The sequence below is a fragment of the Crocuta crocuta genome, unplaced genomic scaffold, assembly GCF_008692635.1.
Source record: "Crocuta crocuta isolate KB4526 unplaced genomic scaffold, BGI_CrCroc_1.0 scaffold140, whole genome shotgun sequence".
In the NCBI taxonomy this organism is placed as follows: domain Eukaryota; kingdom Metazoa; phylum Chordata; class Mammalia; order Carnivora; family Hyaenidae; genus Crocuta; species Crocuta crocuta.
The window spans coordinates 2,074,785-2,095,841 of record NW_027527775.1 but is presented as its reverse complement, the minus strand read 5'-3'; the positions used below and the strand labels follow the sequence as shown (position 1 = coordinate 2,095,841).

Sequence of the window (21,057 nt, the reverse complement as noted above, 5' to 3'; positions counted from 1 at the left end):
AGGGGCGCAAACTATAAGAGACTTAACTACAGAGAACTGAGGAACTGAGGACTGCTGGATGGAGAGGTGGACAGAGAATGGGCTAAATGGGTGCTGGGCATTAAGGAAGGCACTTGTTGGGATGAACACTGGGTATTATACCTAAGTGATGAATCACCACATTCTACTCCTGAAACCAATATTACACTGTCCGTTAACTAACTAGAACTCATAAAAATTTGGAAAAATAAATCAATCGAGATTTTAAAGAAGGCTTCAAAGAAACTGAACAAAAAATTAATGTCAATAAATAAATCCACACACATACATGCATTCTGTTGGATGGCAAGCCCCACTAGCATCTCTCTGGCCTGGATCTTTCCCCAAAGCTCCACAGTTGAATACTCAGCTCTTAATTCAACATTTGCACCTGAATATCTAACTGATATCTCAATCTTCCTGCATCTAAAAGAACTCCAAGCTTCTAGACTCACACCAATTCCTTCTTGCTCCAGTGTTCCTTATCCTCAGTAAAAGATGCCTTCTATGCCCCCAAGCTGATCACCTCAAAAACCTAGGAGTCAGCCTTGGTTCCCCAATTGCCCTCTCACCTCATCAGCCACTCAAATAGGCCAAAATACAGACAAAAAGCAACTATCGCTCACATTCATGATGACTCCAGGTCCAAGACCCAATTTCCTCTCCTGAAGGACTCAGTCATTAGCCACTTGAGTCTTTAGAATGTAATCTCCACAGAGCAACTGAAATGGGCTCTCTGAATTGTAGCTGAGCTCCTTGCAAATCTCTCAAAGTCCTCTGTGGGCTGACATGACACTTAACAAAAAATAGAACCACTGACATAAAACAACAATTAGCAACACATTAGCTTTTGCAACAAAGGTAACAAAAAATATCTTCAAAGGCAAGAAAGTTCTCCCTGCTACCCTCAAATCAGAAAACACTGCTTAAACTTAATAGTCAATGCTCAGATGCAGTGAAAGAATCCCTTTAAAAAAAAAAATCAATAACCATCCATTCCTAAGTTAATTGTGTTCAAACAAAATACTCTCTACCTCTTATCTCATCAGACCTCCACAATCACCCTGGAAGCTAGGATGGAAAACAAAGCCTTTGGTCTTTTGACAAGATATTTTAAATTTCTGGTTTCACCTTAAAAAGGAGACTGGAAAATAAATACTAAGTTTTGAATGTATTATATCCAGTCAGAAAACAGCTACCATTCTGAAAAGACTATCGCTTTCAGACTGAAGTTTCCTTTAGCCAGTATGGCTTCAACATAAAATGTGTGTCAAATATATCCAAAGATTTGCTAGTATGTTACATAATCTTCCTAGAAACTTCTGTTTCAAAGGTCCACAACTGCATAAATAAGAATGCTTACCAGTAAGTTTAATCAAGGAGGTGAAAAACCTGTATTCTGAAATAAGATATTGATAAAAGAATGGAAGCTGACACAAATCAATGGAAAGGTATCCCATGCTCGTGAGTTCGAAGAATACTGTTAAAATGTCCACACTACCCAAAGCAATCTACAGATTCAATGTAATTCCTATCAAAATACCAACAGCATTTTTCCCAGAAGTAGAAATAACCCTCATATTTATATTGAACCACCCCAAAGAGCCAAAGCAATCTGCAAAGAGAACAAGGCTGAAGGCATCATGGGCCCAGATTTCAAACCATATTACAAAGCTACAGGAAGGAAAACCGCATATAATTGACACACAGAGAACAGTGGAATAATTTAGAGAGCGCAGAAATAAATGTACACCTACATGGTTAATTCATCTATGACAAAAAAAAAAAAGGCAAGGCCATACAGTGGGAAAAAGTCTTCAAAATGATGCTGGATGTGGGGAACAAAGGCAAAAGGAAAAAGTTAAATTTCCTGCAGTCCATTGGCAAGGCCTGCAGTCCATGGCAAGGCCTTGAGACAGGCAGAGTGACCTCCCTCTGGAAGCCCAGTGGCCTTGATGATGGACTTCGCTGGGGGCAAAAGGCAATCTTAGTTTAACGTGATCCCAACCCCCCAGGGTCCTGTTAGTCTACTTTAACATACAAAAATCCCTTTGGAAACTTCTTTTATGTCTACCACCCAATGTATATGTTGTCCATCATACCCTAAGCTTATGGCCCACCGATAGCCTGATACAAATCTGAAGGGACTCATGACCGAGTTTCTACTTAACAGTAATAAATGACCTTTCCTAACAATAGCTAGCCCCCTCAGGATCCTGGAAACCTGGTTTCCAAAAATACCCTAGAGGCTTATGCTACCAGCCCGATACCCTCCCAACTTGAAGGTCTATGTATTGACTCAGCCACCCAGGCACCACCTCAGCATTTTCTCCTCCAGGTCCTATCCCCATGATTCAATAAAACCAACCTTTTTGCACCAAGGACATCTCAAGAATTCTTTCTTGGCCATTGGCTCTGAACCCTAACACCTTATTACCACATCAGTGCTAGGAAAACAGGATAGCTGAAAGAATGAAACTGGGCCACTTTCAAACACCATTCAAAAAAAAAAAATAAACCCAAAATAGATTAAAGACCTAAACCTAAGACCTGAAACCATAAAAATCCTACAAGAAAGCATAGGCGGTAATCTCTTTGACATCAGCCTTAGCAATGTTTTCTTGGGTATGTCCCCTCATCAGGGCAACAAAAGCAAAAACAAATAAGTGAGACCACATCAAATTAAAAAGCTTTTGCAAAGCAAAAGAAACCATCAATAAAATGAAAAGACAACCTACCGAATGACAGAAGATATACACATTAATATCCAGAATATATAATGAACTCCTACAACTTAGCACCAAAAGGGCAAACGATCTGGATTAAAAAATGGTCAGAGGATCTGAGTAGGCATTTTTCCAAAGAAGACATAGAGATAGATGGCCAACAGACACATGAAAAGATGCTCAACATCAATAGTCATTAGGAAAATGCAAATCAAAATCACAACAAAGTATCACATCTGTCAGAATAGCAAGTATCAAGAAAATGTAACAAGTGTCGGTAAGGATGTAAAGAAAAAGGAACCCTCCTACACTTTTGGTGGGAACGCACAACAATGCAGCCACTGTAGAAAACAGTACAGAGGTTTCTCAAAAAATTAAAACTAGAACTCCCATATAATCCAGAAATTTCACTTCTGGGTATTTATCCAAAGAAACACCACCAATTTGAAAAGTTTTATGCACCTCTATGTTTACTGCAGCATTATTCACCGCTGCCAAGATAAAGAACCACACCAAGTGTCCACTGATAGAGGAAAAGATAAAGAGGATGTGGAGTATATACAACAGACTATTACTTAGCCATAAAAAAAGAATAAATGTTCCTTGGTGGCTCAGTTGGTTAAGCATGTGACTCTTGATTTTGACTCAGGTCATGATCTCAGTCGTGAGACTGGGCACTAAGTCAGGCACACTGGGCATGGAGGCTGCTTAAGATTCTCTCTCCCTCTACCCCTTCCCCACTTGCATATGCTCTTTCTTTCAAAAAAAAAAAAGAGAAAGAAAAAAGAAATCTTACTATTTGAAACAATATAGACGGACCCAGAGAGTGTTATACTAAGTGAAATAAGCCAGACTAAAACCAGTATCTTTGTTTAAATGACCTGTAGTCTTCAAGGTTTCAAACAAGGATTCACTTTGTGTTCTCAGGCTCTATAGGAAACAAGGCAAATCATTGTTTCCATTTGTCAACAATCTGTGACCAACATGAAATAAATACAAAAGGTTTTCTTATAAATTAAAAATGTTTGAAATAATCCCCGCCTCAGAAAAAGAACAACCTCCCAAACTTGCTTTTACTGCGTCTAAGGTTTTTTAAAAGTCAATTTCTACAACTTATATCTCACCCTAACAGAAGCCAGGAAGAAAACATCCCCTCTCCTCTACACGTTTCACACCTGTCTTCAGACACACACCCTCCACACTTGACTGTCTCCTTATGGAACCATCACCTGGCAGTAGGAAGGCAGCAGTGGTTCCCGGCCATACTGTGACTATTTTTAGGCCAGCGGCCCCTCTCTGGTTCCTAACTTGGCCGTAGGTAATGGGGACACAGGGAGAAACCCTTCAGAAGCTGGGCAAGTCCAGTCCCGGTGGGATTAGCAACCCTCCACTGCAGGACCATCCCAAAGGCTACAGGAGAGAATGCCCTCCCAGGTATAGTACGGTCATGACCTTTATAGCCCAACCCACCCACTGCCCTCAGGTGGCCCAGCAGAGGCTGGGCTCACTCCCATTCCAAATGCAAAACTCAGAGTACCCATAATTTCATCCGGTAAAAAACAAAATCAAAGTTGAGATTTCCTACTTTTATGAGAGTCTTAACCCATGTGCTAGAAAATTTAAAGCAATTCAGTGTTGAGATTTTTTTCCCCCTGAAATGTCATGTCCAGTAGCAACACTGAGATTTCAGATTTGCTAACAACCCTGGAAAGATGTAGGTCTTGATAAAAATATGCAGAGGAAATTTTAGTCACCTTTCAAAAAAAGAATATACCCAGATGGTAGAGTAAAAGTTCAATATCTCCTTGTGCTATTTATAAATATAACCATATACTAGAAAATCTATAATTGGTACAGGCCTGGCAGAAACACTAAATACATCGGATGTTAAAACTCTACACCATCACTGCTATTAAAGGCCACTAGAGTAAAACAAAGTTCAAGTTGAGTGGTTGGTTGGTATTTCCAGCTCACTAGTAAGATGAAGTGTAAGAAATGCAAACTAAATGTGAATTTGTAGCAACTGAAATTTGAACTTTCACCTTGCACCTTTCCTCCAAGGACATCATGTCACATTAAAATCTCTTTCACTCATCCCCAAGGTGGATTTTGTAAAGAACTGTACATCTTTTGGGAACCCACACAGTTACAGTGTCACGAATGTTTGCTCTCCACATTTCTACTGAGAACATTAAATGAAGATCTCATGAAAAATGTTAAGGACAACACAGTGGCTTGAGTATGTGAGAAGATAAACCTGACTCAGAGGGGAAGCCAAGGAGAAAGATGCTTCCGTCCCTGGTCCTGACTGTGGCANTCTGAGCTAGCTGTCAGCACAGAGCCCATGCGGGGCTCGAACCCAAGGACTGTGAGATCATGACCTGAGCCGAAGTTGGGACACTTAACTGACTGAGCCACCCAGGTGCCCCTGGGGAATCTGCTTTTTGGGAGTCCCTGGCCCTGAAGGGGAACACACTTCTGTCAGACATCATACCCTCTATCCATTCTGGGGGTCGGGGACAGCCGAATAGAGTGTGCCAGGAGAAAAAAGAAATATAGCATGGACCTAGGGAAGCAAGAAACCCAGCCAAGTCCCCTCCCTCACCGTCATGAGCGGAACAAAATCTCACTGCTTCAAAACTGGATACTTTTTTGTATTTCTCAGAAGGGAGTGTAAGAAGAGGGAGTCAGTGGGATCTTAGAATCTGTCCTCAATAGTCTTGGAGAATAGATGGCTCAATTTTTTTTTAACCCATTAAGGGGGCATGTGAGTGGCTCACGTGATTGAGCATCTGACTTCAGCTCAGGTCATGATCTTGTGGTCTGTGGGTTCAAGCCCCACGTCAGGCTCTGTGCTGACAGCTTGGAGCCTAGAGCCTGCTTCAGATTCTGTGTCTCCTTCTTCTTCTCTCTCTCTCTCTTTCTGCCCCTTCACTGCTCACAGTCTGTCTCTCTCTCTCAAAATAAACATTTAAATAAATAAATAAATAAATAAGGCATTAAATATGATGAAACTTGGATTNTTTTTAACCCATTAAGGGGGCATGTGAGTGGCTCACGTGATTGAGCATCTGACTTCAGCTCAGGTCATGATCTTGTGGTCTGTGGGTTCAAGCCCCACGTCAGGCTCTGTGCTGACAGCTTGGAGCCTAGAGCCTGCTTCAGATTCTGTGTCTCCTTCTTCTTCTCTCTCTCTCTCTTTCTGCCCCTTCACTGCTCACAGTCTGTCTCTCTCTCTCAAAATAAACATTTAAATAAATAAATAAATAAATAAGGCATTAAATATGATGAAACTTGGATTGCTCAGTCAGTTGAGCGCCCGACTCTTGATTTCAGCTCAGGTCATGATCCCAGGGTCATGAGATAGAGCCACACGTTGGGCTCCTCACTGAGTGTGGAGCTTAAGATTCTCTCTCCCTCTCCCTCCTTCCCCCACTCACACACTCTCACTCTAAAATAAAAAAATGTAAAGAAAAGAGCAAACATGCATATTTTTGTGCTATAAAAGAATTTAGAGGGGCCCCTGGGTGGCTCAGTCAATTAAGCGTCCAACTCTTGATTTCAGCTGAGATCATGATCTCCCAACTCATAAGTTCAAGCCCACCATACGGCTCTATGCTGACATTGAAGTGCCTGCTTGGGATTCTCTCTCTCTGCCCCTCCCCCTTCTTGAACTCACACGCTCTCTCTCTCACACAAAATTAAATAAACATTAAAAAAAGAATTTAGAAATTCACAAATTGGGCTTTGTTTAGCTTTCTATTTCTAAGGCTAATATTTTTTTAAGTTTATTTATTTTGAGAGACAGAGAAAAGAATAGAGAGAGAATTCCAAGCAAGCCCCACACTGTCAGCACAGAGCCTCACAGCTCAAACTCATCAACTATGAGATCATGACCTGAGCTGAAATCCAGGATTGGATGCTTAATTGACTGAGCCACTCAAGTGCCCCGTCGGCTCCATTCTACATAGTAATCTGTAGCTCGGTTACAGCCAATAAATCTCAAAGTGACCAAAGCCCAGACCACTCTTCTCATCTGTACAGATGTGTGGATCCTAGTGACATGATCAGCCGGCCCACAGTTTAAAGACAGAAATGGATGCAATGAAGATTCAAAGTTAGAAATGGGAGAGAAATGTTTTACCCACACCCACCCAAATCCTATGTGTGGAATTCAACAGCCCAATTTTTTAAAGTCAAGAAATTCATGATCTACTTACATTTTCTCCAAAAGATTTCAACCCCTGTATAAAGTACTTTCATCATAAGTTAAACAAAACGGGGTACCTGGGTGGCTCACTCAGTTGAGCATCCGACTGCGGCCCAGGTCATGATCTCACATTACAGTTCGTGGGTTCAAGCCCCATATCAGGCTCTGTGCTGACAGCTCAGGGCCTGGAGCCTGCTTCAGATTCTGTGTCTCCTTCTCTCTCTGCCCCTCCCCGCTAGCACTCTGTCTCTGTCTCTCTCGCTAATATAAATAAGAACATTAAAAAGTTAAATAAAATAACAGGTCTCCTTTGGGATAACAACATTCTAACACAGCTTTTATACCTAAAATGGCAGTGTGATTTACTTTAATCCCCATCTGCAGTTTAGAAAAAGTCTAGTCCCACAGTTTTATCAATGCAAGATGTTGTAGTTAGCTATCTAAAGCTTACCAGTTTTCATTCAACTATTCTCTTAAAAATAAAGACTTCCAAGCATAATTCTCAGGTATCATTTTTATATTCAGAACCTTCAATTAGCTACAAAAAAGGAGGAATCCTCTACAACAGCACTAGCTCACTCCCAAAGAAGTAAAGTGGGGGTGGGTTACTTCGTGCACCAATTTCCATGTCCCTGCTATCAAGTGACCTCTTACTACAAGAGCTTCCATTCATTCAACAAACACCGATTACGTGCCTACTACTTGTCATCTGCTCTGCTAGGGACACAATGGTGAAGACAGTCCCTGTCTTTAAGGAGACTTCAAAGAGCCAATAGTGCAGTACTTAAGACCAAGAAAGTACCAGTAAGTAATCACAAAAACTGCTGAGGTTGAAAAGGAACCCAGCCTACAGAAACCCAGAAAACAGACTCCGCTGGTGCAGATATGGGGAGAGTGATTAAGTGCAGCTCTAAGGACGATCAAGTTTGAGGAGAAGGAATAGGCAGGTTAGTGTTTTTGAGCCTTTCAGATTTTACCAACCAGGACTAGATCCCCTCCAAAATTCTGGAGGGGACACCATGAGAAACCCGGGTCTTAATTTTGCCCCTAAGGACACTTAAAATACCGTGGAGGTTGGCTGACATAAGAGGTGAAAAACTATCTGAGGCTTTGAATGTCAAATCAAGAGATATATAAGAGAAAAAGCCAGGAAAACACAGTGTTTGGCCCATCAAGACTGCCAAGTGAGGATGGGCTCTCTGACACACTGTCAATTCCTCCTTGTCTGCCTACAGTCTGCCCAGTGCGCGAGGCCAGGACAGGGGAGCAGGAAGCCACCTCTTTCACAGAGATAAGGATGTCCACACACAGCACTTCAAAGTCCTCAAAGTGTTTTCATGGCCATCCTCCCAGGTGACAGCCCCATGGGACACACGGGTCCCATGATAGTCCCCTTCTTTCTACACCTCTTCCCCTTTCGCAGATCTTTCCAGAAGTGGAGTATGTTCCCCAAGAAAGAGAGTTAATAAATAACAATGGAAATCCAGTTCCAATGGGTCTTCTCAGTCTCCCTGCACCTTCCTTCTCACAGTTAACAAGGTCAAGTAACATTTGCTAGGCACAGACCAGCTCCATGTAACCGCCTAGACTTGAAGGGTATGTGGTAGTCCTGGAGAGCTCCCTCATTTACTCGGTGTACTGGTCACCTACCGTGCTCATTCACGCCAAAAATAATCTTGGCCTTATTTTCCTCCTCTGTAAAAACTGATGCAACAGTAACAGCCCGTTTCTTAGGGTTGTTTTAAGAGTTAATAAATGAAATTTTTGGAAACCTTCTAACACACACAATTGAAGTTGCTACTGTTATACTGGCAATGGCCTTGTGAAACAAGCTTTATTATTATCCTCATCATTACCGATGACCAAAACTTAGCAGCTTGTTCAGTCAAGGCAACCTTCCGGGGAGATGGACATGTTCTAGATCTTCATAGCTGTGATGCTCACACAGATAGTGATTACTTGTCAACTCTCATAGTTGTACAGGTAACTGAGCTGTGTTTCATGCTACTTAATTTTGTATCAACTTAAAAACCTTTTTTATATATCATGTGACCAATAAAAAGCAGTATATATATTCCAGAACACATCTATTAACTCATTTTGGAACCATAAGAGGTTTCTCCTGGTTCATGTTTTATAATCTACTTTTCATCCAATGCTAGTGAAAACCTTGCATGTTGACTACACCAACTACCATTTTTATCTGATCTCAAGGACATCAAGCCTGCTGTACTTACCAGTTTTATGTTTTACTGTTAGCTCTTGCACATGTGCACCTAAACCCTCCTAGAAAACTAGGTCTTTGCTCATGATCCTGTAGGGCAGTATAGCCACAGACCTAAACCATCACTTTGAAAATCAGCGTAGGACCACATACCAGGTATCTATAGTCTCAAACCAAGAGACCTCTGAGAACCTTATGTATTAGTCTAAGTCAGCATTCCTTCAACACTTTTTCAAAAATGTTTAATGTTTATTTGGGGGGAGGGGTAATGGAACATGAGCAGAAAGGCACAGAGAGAGGGAGACACAGATTCCAAAGCAGGCTGTAGACTCTGAGCTGTCAACACAGAGTCCAACGCGGGGCCTGAACTCATGAACTGTGTAATCAAGACCTGAGCCAAAGCTGATGCTTAACTGCCTGAGCCACAAGGCGCCGCCCCATCAATGCTTTTTAAAAGCACTATTCTAAATACTCCTGATAGAGAAGGGAACAAAATTAAATTCTTAACTCTTGTAGAGATTACATCATATTTTTGATATGAATTCCATCATCACGTAAGCTTTTTCATGAGAATCAATAAGATGTAAGAGAGTCAAAACAGTAAGACTAAGTTTCAGGATACTACTGAGCTCATACCAAAAGAGCTATCCCTAGAAAAATAAGCAACTAAAACCCTGCACCATTTACACACAGGGCCTGTCATGGACCATTGTCAGGGACCGTACATTTGGCTGAACAGTAACTTGATGTAAAGACTCTGCATTCTTTTGTTTCTAAAGTATACACAGCTAGATAAAGGAATTACCCCAAAGGCAGTACAAACTGATGTACGGAAATGGGGTTAGACTGGGTCCACAGGGCATAGCTTTAAGCTAAAAGGAAATCTTTCCCAGAAAGTGTTAAATGCACATGACCGGCCGGCTCCCTGTTTAGAATTGTTCAGACAGTTGCCATATCTCTTCAAAGTCCACTTGGCTAAAAGGAAATAATTGTCCATTTGAATTCTGCCAAAACCAACTGAAAAATGTCATGTGTGTGAGTAGTTACGCAAGTTGGCACCTCACGTCGTATCTCCCAACCTTCATTAAACATCAACTTCCTGTACCTTTTACGTGGAAAATGATTACCTACGGCAGGCTTTCCCCCTGGCAACTAAGAGTTTCTTAACAGAAGGTCAGTATATGTACAGATCTAACTCACAGGAGCAGCCCCAAAGAAGAGCGAGTTAACGTCTCTAAAGTGGCCTACTTGTCAAGTCCTCACGCCATATATTTCTTAGAAGTCATTTTGGAAATACAGAACTGTTGACCTTTGGGCTAGAAACCATGATGGATACTCTGGGTGTAACTGTGGTTTTACGGGACATTCTCTTCCCAGTTCTGATGGATACCATGTCTCACCTCCTAGTTAAATTTCTACCTGGGATTAACTCCATCTGCCCAAGAATTACCTGCCTCCATGTAGCTTAAAATAAGGATAAAGGATTCAAAATGTCTACAGAAAAATGTATTTCAGAAAACCAATTATTAGCTCCCATTCAACATACATGACCTTGGGTGGCTATCTGTAAACTGAGTACATTTGACAATGTATTATTGTACGAATGATTCAGAGTACTGTTCTGTTAGAATTTTCTTTGGTTCTTTTTGAATAAAGCAGTATAAAAACTAAAATGTCACACAAATGTAACAGATCATTGTAATGATCTGCAACTATCAATTTTCCAAATATGCTACTAATCTTAGTGGTTTACAGGATTTAACATTCTGGTTTATGTTCCCCAGTTAGAAGATGGAAAAATAAGCCATAATTCTAAGCAATGTCATTCGAAATGTTACATTCCCAAACTAGTGATGTTTTTGATCCCACCTCAGCACCAATATGGAGAAAATCCTAGCAACAGTGATTACTTTTTATGGCATAAGAATTAGTCAGGTAACAGCACCATGCAGGGAGCGTGGAACAGACCAGAAGAGAAGACCCAGGTCCTAGTCCTGGGTCTATAACTTACTCATCATAATACAAAACGTGTATGCAAATAGTTCTAGTCAATTTCTTCATGGAAAAATAGATCTCTCCCAACCTGCACTGACCACTTCACAAGGGTTGGTGTGTTAAGTGAATGGAAAGGTCCTTAATTCATGTTCACAAGGTACTATCCAAAAACATATGGAGTTATTCTTTCACCTTGGTTTTAATTATATTTCTGGTGTGTGTGTGTCTCTAAGTGGCAATTCTGGATATTCATCTCAGTTTGCCTTGATCCAAAAAGAAAAAACACACACACACAGCTTAGTGGGACACCCACGGCGCTTAGTCAGTTGGGAATTCAACTCTTGATTTCTGCTCAGGTCATGATCATGCAGTTTGGGAGTTCAAGCCCTGCACTGAGCTCTGCATGGATACTGCAGAGCCTGCTTGGGGTTCTCTCTCTCCCTCTCTGCTCCTCCCCTGCTAGTGCTCTCTCTCAAAATAAATAAACTTTAAAAACAAACAAAATAACAACAGCAACAAAAAAAAAAATCCACAGCTCAAATATAACAAATTATTGTAACAAAGTATCAGTAGCACACTAAACTCAAACTCCAAAGAAAATTAAGAGGTAACAAAGCCGGGAGTCCAAGAATAAATATATTCAACTGTTACTGGAATAAATCCATTCTTTTTTAGAAAAAGTGACCAGGAATTGAATTCCCAAAAGAGAGCACCAGCAGATCCAAGCAACCACCCTATCAAAGTTCAGGTGAGGAGATGAAATGAAACTTCCTAGCCATGAATCAGAACAGATGCCACATATCTGGCACTGTGGTAGATTAACCCCAGGCAGCAGGTTATTATTCCTACTGTCCTGATGAGGTGATGGGGCGCTAAAGAAAGTAACTTATCAAATCCACGGGGCTAACACAGAAGATCTGAGACATGAACCCAGCTTGATCAAATTCTTAAGTCTGTATACTCCTCATTATATTCTTGTACCCAGTGTTCTGGATATCAGTAACATTTTTTCCCATTCTACAACAAACTATGTTTCCAAGGTTTCAAACTGGACATCAGGGTGAGCAAAAGCCAGCTAAATGTTGAAATACCTCCATTATTCCAATCCTCATAAAAATAAGATTTTAAAAAAAGAACAATACCCTTCCCTTATACTTATACCCTTATACTTACATCACTTAAGTAGAAAATAATTTTCATTTGATTACGTACCTATAAGGTTTCAAATTTTAGGTCTTCACCATAACAAGATGTAACCATTTTCTGACACAACAATCATACCCACAATATAAAATCATTTAAAGTTTTTTCTGAAAAGAAAAATGCAAGATTTTTCCTATCTCCATTCCCATTTTATTGACTAACCACCTCTTATACCGGAAGTAAAATGAATTAGTAAATTCCTCTGCACAGTTGCCCTAAGTATCTCCATAAAGCACAATTAGAAGTTTTTAAGCCTTAAACAAAAAAGTCAACTCTTCAAGAGTACAAAGTCAAATTCAATAACCAGCAAGTCTTGTGGGCCATCAAAAAGTTTTAAAGAAATGCACAACTGCTCTGAAACAAGTCTTATGAAATAGAAGCGGAGAAAGAACAATCCCAGACTGAAAATTCATCTGAACTGCTTTTGAAAATGTAAATTCAGATTTCTCAAAACAAGAAACAGCCCGTCTCTATGAGAAATTGTCAGCTTGTGACTGTCGGCACGGATGGAGAATGTAATCAATTACCACAAGTGGAATTAATTCGGTACAAGTATTTGCACGCGGGCTTGACAGATGTTCGGAGTCGGGCACTTCACAAGGAAACAAAATTGTAACTCTGAAGAAATAGGGAGCTCACACCTTCCAGCTCCCTGTTACCCGAACTCCTAACAGCACCAGCCTTCAGGAGGACACAGGGCTACTAGCAGGGCTGCCTCTGTAGGTTTCCTGAGTCTATCGCAGGGGATGAAGGGCAGGACAAAGAAGAAAGTCTAGAAAAGCACTAAGTAAATTATTATCTCTGGCTTAAAAGACCTTCTAGGAGCTGTGACTGACAAGAAAGAATTTCAAACTCCCATGCCATTAGTCTCTAGATGATTGACCCCAGGCTACATCTGGTGCAAATAGTTATAAAAGTGCAAATACACCCAACATCATCAGGTTTAGACCCTAGTCTCAAAAAGCTTACAAGTTTCAACAAAATAGGTTGGTAGAGGCCACTAAAAAGATTATCAAGAGCACGTAAGTGAAACTAGACTGCACGGCTATGTATCCTCCTCAACAATTCTGAGAGTAACTGTGATCCACCATTAAGGATGAAGCGTCTGTAAGTAACCAAAAATGTCAAAACAAACTTAGCTTTACCAAAATTTTCTCAAGGTAGCAGGTAGAATTCTCAACACATGGCACAATATTAATGATCTAGAAAGGATATTTCTGGGACCCTCAACACTAACATTTTCAAAACTGTCCTTTTCACAATGGTTGAGTCTTTTCTGCTGACTCCTCTGACAAACGAAGCCAATTGTTTTTGTCCATATCTGCGCCCTTCTACCTTGCACAGTGTTTAGACCATAGGGAGTGCTCAATACATAGTCTGAGGTTTATCCAACTTAAGGTTTTAACGGCAAGGATTCTTACTCATGCCTTGTGCTTGCCATTTAACATGAAAACATAATTCTAACTACATAACACTCTGCATAAATGGGTTCTACATATGGAATCTAGATTGAAGATCTAATAGAACAAGTACGTTTTCCTTGCAAGTAGAAAAATGTGTGCTTTTTTACCCATTTCCCATTTCTCCAGTCTTTCTGACTCTATCACCAACAAGTAGGAATTCCAGAACCCTCGTCTGAATTACAGTCTATTGAATTAGATTAGTAGAAATGCACACGTCGAGTTTAATTCCCTAATTTGCCTAGGATAAGAGGACTCTAGTATAGCAGTTTACTAGAGACTAAAACACAGGCTTTACATAGCACAAGGTGATTTAATGGTCAGTTATTCTGCCAAATACAACTCAAATGACTTGACAGACAGGTTGAAAAGGGGATGAGGCCATTTTCGAAAGTCAGCTCTTACATGGCGTATTCCTACACAGGCGTCTATTTTTGTTCCATGCAGACAGCCAAGTGAGTTTTATTTTAAAAGAACATACAGTTTTGGGGGTGCCTGGGTGGCTCAGTCAGTTAAGCATCTGACTCTGGATTTCATCTCAGAGTTCATGATCAGAGTTCAGATCAGAGTTTCATGACCTCATAGTTCATGGGTTTGAACCCCACATCAGGCTCCACTCTATTAGTTGGGATTCTCCCTCTCTCAAAAATAAATAAACTTAAAAAAAAAGAACATCCAGCTTTAACTTCATGTCATTATTAACAATCATCAAAAACATTAAAAAATTTTTTTAATGTTTATTCATTTTTGAGAGAGAGAGAGAGAGTCAGTCAGAGGGCAAGCGGGGTGGGGTTGGGGGGGGGCGCGGGCAGAGAGACAGTGAAACACAGAATCCGAAACAGGCTCCAGGCTCTGAGCTGTCAGCACAGGGCCCGAAGCGGGGCTCAAACTTCCAAACTGTGAGATCATGACCTGAGCCGAAGTTGGATGCTTAACCAACTGAGCCACCCAGGTGCCCCATGAAAACCGTCTTAAGAGACAAACTTAAGAGAATTTTTCATTTGTCACTGAATACTTCTCAACACATATCAACTGTTTATCTGAAATAAAGTGAATAGTGACATTTTCTTCGATATTGGTATATGTAAATAATACCTAAATAAGTACTACCAAGATTTTTTAATGTTTATTTTTGAGAGAGAGAGAGACAGAGCATGACTGGGGAAGGGGCAAAGAAAGAAAGGGGGACCCAGAATCCGAAGCAGGCTCAAGGCCCCAAGCTGTCAGCACAGAGCCAATGCACTACAAGATCATCACCTGAGCCGAAGTCAGACACTCAACCAACTGGGCCACTCACGTGCCCCAATGTTACCAAGTTTTCAATGCAAAAAAAGTAGAGATGTTAAACAAACCCACAGTCAAGACATAATGAACACTGCCACAGACATTATATAAGATTTATGTTTAAACAAGAATTATTTTTACACCTCTCCTACTTTTCTTAAGAATTGCTTTCTCGGGGCGCCTCGGTGGCTCAGTCGGTTGGGTGTCCGACTTCAGCTCAGGTCATGATCTCACAGTTCATGGGTTCAAGCCCCGCGTCTGGTTCTGTGCTGACGGCTCAGAGCCTGAGGCCTGTTTCAGATTCTGTGTCTCCTTCTCTCTCTGCCCCTCCCCAACTTGTGCTCTGTCTCTCTCTGTCTCAAAAATAAATAAACTATATTAAAAAAATTTTTTTTAAAGAATTGCTTTCTCAATGCCAGTTTAGGACACCAATGTCCCTAAATGTTTTAGTTAATCTTAGAAGATCAGGGGAATCAGCCCATGAACATAAACGCTAATTTCTTTGCACTGAATGTAATTGTAAGTTGACAAGGTGCAAATATTTACAAGTANCTCCACATCCTCACCAGCATCTAGAGTTCTCTGATTTGCTCATTTTAGCCACTCTGACTGGTGTGAGGTGGTATCTCAGTGTGGTTTTGATTTGTATTTCCCTGATGAGGAGGGATGCTGCACTTAGCACAACTCTTACTCCAACAAAAAGTCAGGGAAATTTTGGGCAAAATTACACTAACTGGAAGTAATTTCCTGGTGACCACTTTGCCCTCTGCAGCTAGTTTGAGAAACTTATGGCCCACCTTCCCACAACCTTTCAATGCTCAAAAAGAATGGAGTCATGAGGAGAAAGCAGGCAAGAACCTCTTTGATCCGGGCTGCAGCAACTTCTTACTGAACACACCTCCAGAGGCAAGGGAAACAAAAGCAAAAATGAACTACTGGGAGCTCATCAAAATAAGAAGCTACTGCACAGCGAAGGAAACAATCGGCAAAAGTAAAAGGCAACTGACAGCATGGGAGAAGATCTTTGCAAAGGACATATCAGGTAATCCAAAATCAATAAAGACCTTATCAAACTCAACACCCAGCAAACAAACAAGCCAGTGAAGAAATGGGATAAAGACATGAACAGACACTTCTCCAAAGACATCCATATGGCTGACACATGAAACAATGCTCAACAACACTCATCATGAGGGAAATACAAATCAAAACCACAATGAGACACCACCTCACACCATCAGAATGGCTAACATTAACAACTCAGGCAACAACAGATGTTGGCGAGGATGCAGAGAAAGGATCTCATTTGCAGTGCTGGTGGGAATGCAAACTGGTGCAGCCACTCTGCAAAACAGTATGGAGGTTCTTCAAAAAAATTAAAAATAGAACTACCTACAACGCAGCAACCGCACTACTAGGTATTTATCTAAGGGGTACAGGTGTGCTATTTCAAAGGGACACATGCACCCCAATGTTTATAGCAGTGCTATCGACAATAGTCAAAGTATGGAAAGAGCCCAAGTGTCCATCGATGGATGCATGGATAAAGAATATGTGGTATATATATGTAATGGAGTATTCATCGGCAATCAAAAAGAATAAAATCTTGCCATTTGCAACTACGTTGAGGGTATTACACCAAGCAAAATCAGTCAGTCAGAAAAAGACAAGTATCATAGGACTTCACTCATATGAGGACTTTAAGATACAAAACAGATGAACATAAGGGAAGGGGAGCAAAAATAATATAAAAACAGGGAGGAGGACAAGAACACAGGAGACAAATATGGAGAACAGAGGGTTACTGAAGGGGTTGGGGGGGGGATGGGCTAAATGGGTAAGGAGGTATTAAGAAATCTATTCCTGAAATCATTGTTGTACTGTATGCTAACTTGGATGTAAATTCAAAAAATAAGAGAACTGAGTCAACCCTACTAACAAATAAGCATGTCTCCTCAAGAGAAACTTTAAAGGATTTTAAAACTATTAGTTTTACAACTTCAAAATAAAGTAAAACTTCTAGATTAGAATAGTGATAGGATTTGCGATTTTTCTTACTTGGACTCATGTAAGTAATATGTACACAGAACATTAATGAGCTTAGATATAAGCCTATTAGCTAGACTTAAATACAGTTTATCTTTAAATATTTTCTCTTCAACTTTGGGCATAAACTGTAGGCTAAGGAAAACCTACTAGGTTAATTTTTTTAATATTTATTTATGAGAGAGACACAGCATGAACAGGGAAGGGGCAAAGAGATGGGGAGACACTGAAACTGAAGCAGGCTCCAGGCTCTGAGGTGTCAGCACAGAGCCCAATGCAGGACTCGAACTCATGAACCATGAGATCATAACATGAGCTGAAGTCGGACGCTTAACCTACTGAGCCACCCAGGCACCCCAAACCTACTAGCTTTAATGAATAAATAAGGCTGTTTGGGAATCATATATATGCAAAAAAGGAATTCTGAAGGGCTTGAAAGCTATTTACCTAAGTAAAACATCTCTAGATTCAACCTTGTTTATTAGTCTAGATTTGTTGAGCAAACCCTTTCTTCCTTGACTGTGTCTACATAATCCATCAGGGCAATCACCAATTGCAAAATACCTTGTGGTATATGAAAATGTTCTACTCTATCTACAGTGTGAAGATTAGCCCCCAAATGTGTCATCCCCAAATTGCAAAAGTCTTTTTCATCTTGAGAAAAATGAACAAGAAAAAAATCAGTCATTAATATCCTGGAAAACTGCCCACAGAGAAGAGTTTTAACTGCTGATTTCAAATAATACTGTGGCCATTTCAGTAATCTTGAAGAAATCTGATTTAGAAAAATATATCTTTAGATGAAGTCATTGCCAGTCGAACTCAGTTACTGGTTATAAAAGACTTCCCGAAGTTTGGGGAAGCCTGGTTAAAGCAGGCTTTCCCGAACCAAATTTCAGGCCGGTGAAGTCATACACCTCATGACCTACTCCTTTACCTGCCGCACAGGATCACTCATCCTCAGCCACTCCTCACCTCTAGAAAGGCCACAGCCACCGCTGTCCAGGTCCCTGCCAGGCCAGTGGGGGAGGTCACCTCCTGGGAGGTTCACCTGTCACCAGAGAAAGTTGGGGCTCATTTTTAAGTGCCCCCAAACACATACGACATACACCAACCCCATCCTTTTGGCTCACGTACAGTCCAGTGGCTTCTTTGGAGGTCCTCAGAAATGGAGAGCACCCTCAGCAAGGCTTTTAAAAATTCTCAGGGTGTATTTAAGCTTCCATAGCACAGAAGGAGAACACAAGTTTGGGAAGTCAGTAGGCTTTTTCCCCCCTTTCAAATAGTTTCATCTCTCAATAGTATTGGAAATTTGAGACAACTTTTAACTACATATACATCTGTCTAGATATCAAGACTCATCAACAACTCAGTATGAAACTATAATAATGATGGTACAGCAAAATACTACTACTACAAATCAATAGAAATAAATGCATGCGGAGCCTCGTTTACATAACCACAGTACAACAGGTCTCAAACATTTTTATTCCCTGAGATTTAAAACTTCCTGTTCTGATTTTGAGGAATGTTGTTCCTAATGGTATACACAATGCACAACTATTTTTTATCAACAAACACAGTCTGGTTTGTAATGGCCTCTACTCCAGGGCATGGAGGTGGTCCTAATGGATTCTTAATCAGAATTAACGGTGCATTGGGCAGGAAGGGGGGGGGGAGGAGTTCTTTTAAAAGTCATCTGTCACGGTCATGTAGTTCTGAAGTGTTCGTTTTATTTTTGAGAAAGTCAAGAGACTTGGCTACATTAAAGTCTAAAACATCTCTAAGTCAACCACTATAAACATATACTATTGGTTTTTATAAGGCCTTTTACAAGGCCATAATGGGGGGGGAGAGATCTGTAATATGAAAGACAAAAGTTTATTATCAATCCCTGAAAGTTCTTAGGAATAGAAAAATACTAATATCCAGTAGAAAAAATGTGGCTCTACATTCAATTAAAAAGAATAAAAAAATAACTAAAATGTTTTAGTATACATGATTTCTAATAAAAGAAAAGAAAATTTAGATATCAAGAAAGCACTGTTCGCTTACACAGCTAGAAGAATTATTTTTCCTTTGAAGAATGATTCCCCATATTGACAAGAATATGGTAGCACAAGGACTCTCCGAGTGCTGGTGGGAAGCTACTTGGGTAAAACAGTTTTTGGAAAGCACATGGTCCATCTGTATCAAGAGATCTTTGAACCATCAACTGTGTTTCAAGGACTCCATCCTAAGGAAATATGCCCTGTAGTAAAGTTTTATAAAGTATATTTGTTGCAACAGTATATATTTAACAGTAATTGGAAATAAAAGTTCAGCTTATAACAACCGTATTACCTCTTATAATATTATGTAGCCACTAAAACAAGACTCTTGAAGAACTCTAATGATGTGAGCTTTTTCCTAAGTTATGCAGAAAAAGAAACAGCATGCAATCTGTATTTGTATAGACTATGTAACTTTAAAAAAATAAACCTATTTATGTTATCTATTAACAAGCATGAAGAAACCACTGAGATTATATTCAGGTGGTGAAATTATTTAACACATATACTTTTTCTGAATCTACCCTTTTTTTTTTTATAGCAAGCATGCATTACTTTTGAAATTGGAACAAGGCCAACAGAAGAGGGCGTTAGGTGGCATGCTTTCGAGGTGCTTAAGTCTAATAAGTGAAAATCCAAGAAAGAACTCCAACTGTAATGTTATAGCCCTATGAAGTAATCCCAAATTGCAACCATTTACTACGGATACAGAATGGAAAGGCACAGCTCTTCCACAAGCACTATTTTCTCCACATGACAGTTTTAAAAAGAAGTGGAGAAGTTGGCATGAGTTTAATAATAGATATTAAACTCAATTTCACTATGTTCTTATTTCTAAGGATAAGTAGTTCTAACCATTTCTTTTTATAATTTTCCTTATGGAATATTGTAGTTAAGGAAAAAAATCAATAAATGCATTTTACACATTACAAAGCACTATACAAATAGGGCATCATTGTTTCCATTTAAATTGTCCATTTCCTGCCCTAATTATCCCTGAAAAAGCAGCTGGTCTACCGTATTGCATTTCCAAACTGTTCAGTTCTTCAAGTTAACCACACATGGTTATCTGGGTGTATCTAGACTCCTTAAGGAGGTCATAGGTTCCCAGGAAGAAGCGACTCATTTCCTTTTTATTCCCCTCCCTCCTAGACGGCCTCTCTCCTTCCCTCCACTCCTAACACCTGCGCCCCACCCTCCGCCCCCAGGGCTAAGGATTTAGTGTGACGATGACTGAAATCCCTTCACCTGGCAAAACACGAACCCTGTTACACCCCCTCCCCCGTTCTGCCTAAGACTTTGATTCTATTCCAACAAAACGCACTGGGTTTCCTTTCTTAGCACACACACTGCTGAACACTCAGTAGTCATTAACAGAATAGGTGAACATTTATGTGAAAAGTAACCTCTCCTATTCTTACTGCAAAATAAATTATTCCCAAAGGCAACAAATAACTTAGCAGCAAAGAGTACGTCTTGAAAAAAAGGAGAAAAAAGAGTTAAGGTAAGAAAACACAGAAGTCCAATAATTTCGTGTACAGGGGCAATCAGGTGACCTTCCTCAGGAATGGATTTTTCTAGAGAGCTAGGAAGGCACAAGTGAGCCGCAGAAAGTAGGCAGGCTCGGACGAGGGGGCCTTGGGAGTCGCAGCAAACCCGGGCAACGCCGCATTTGCAGCCCCGGGGGCACCAGCTGAGAACCGGCCCAAGCGAGCGGCGCCGCGTGAGCGCAGGGATGCGGGCCCCGCGGGTCCGGGGTCCGGGCAGATGCCGGCCGGGCTGGGGCTCCTGTAAGCCCCGCGGGTCACTGTGAAGGTGACAGCTACGGAGAGCCGCCCCC

General features: G+C 40.6%; 1 protein-coding gene across 7 annotated transcripts in view; it reads right to left on the bottom strand.

Annotated features, from left to right (window-relative positions):
• Window positions 1-21,057, bottom strand: part of MTUS1 (microtubule associated scaffold protein 1) — a 176,584-nt gene that overhangs the window by 155,053 nt on the left and 474 nt on the right. The window lies entirely within an intron of this gene.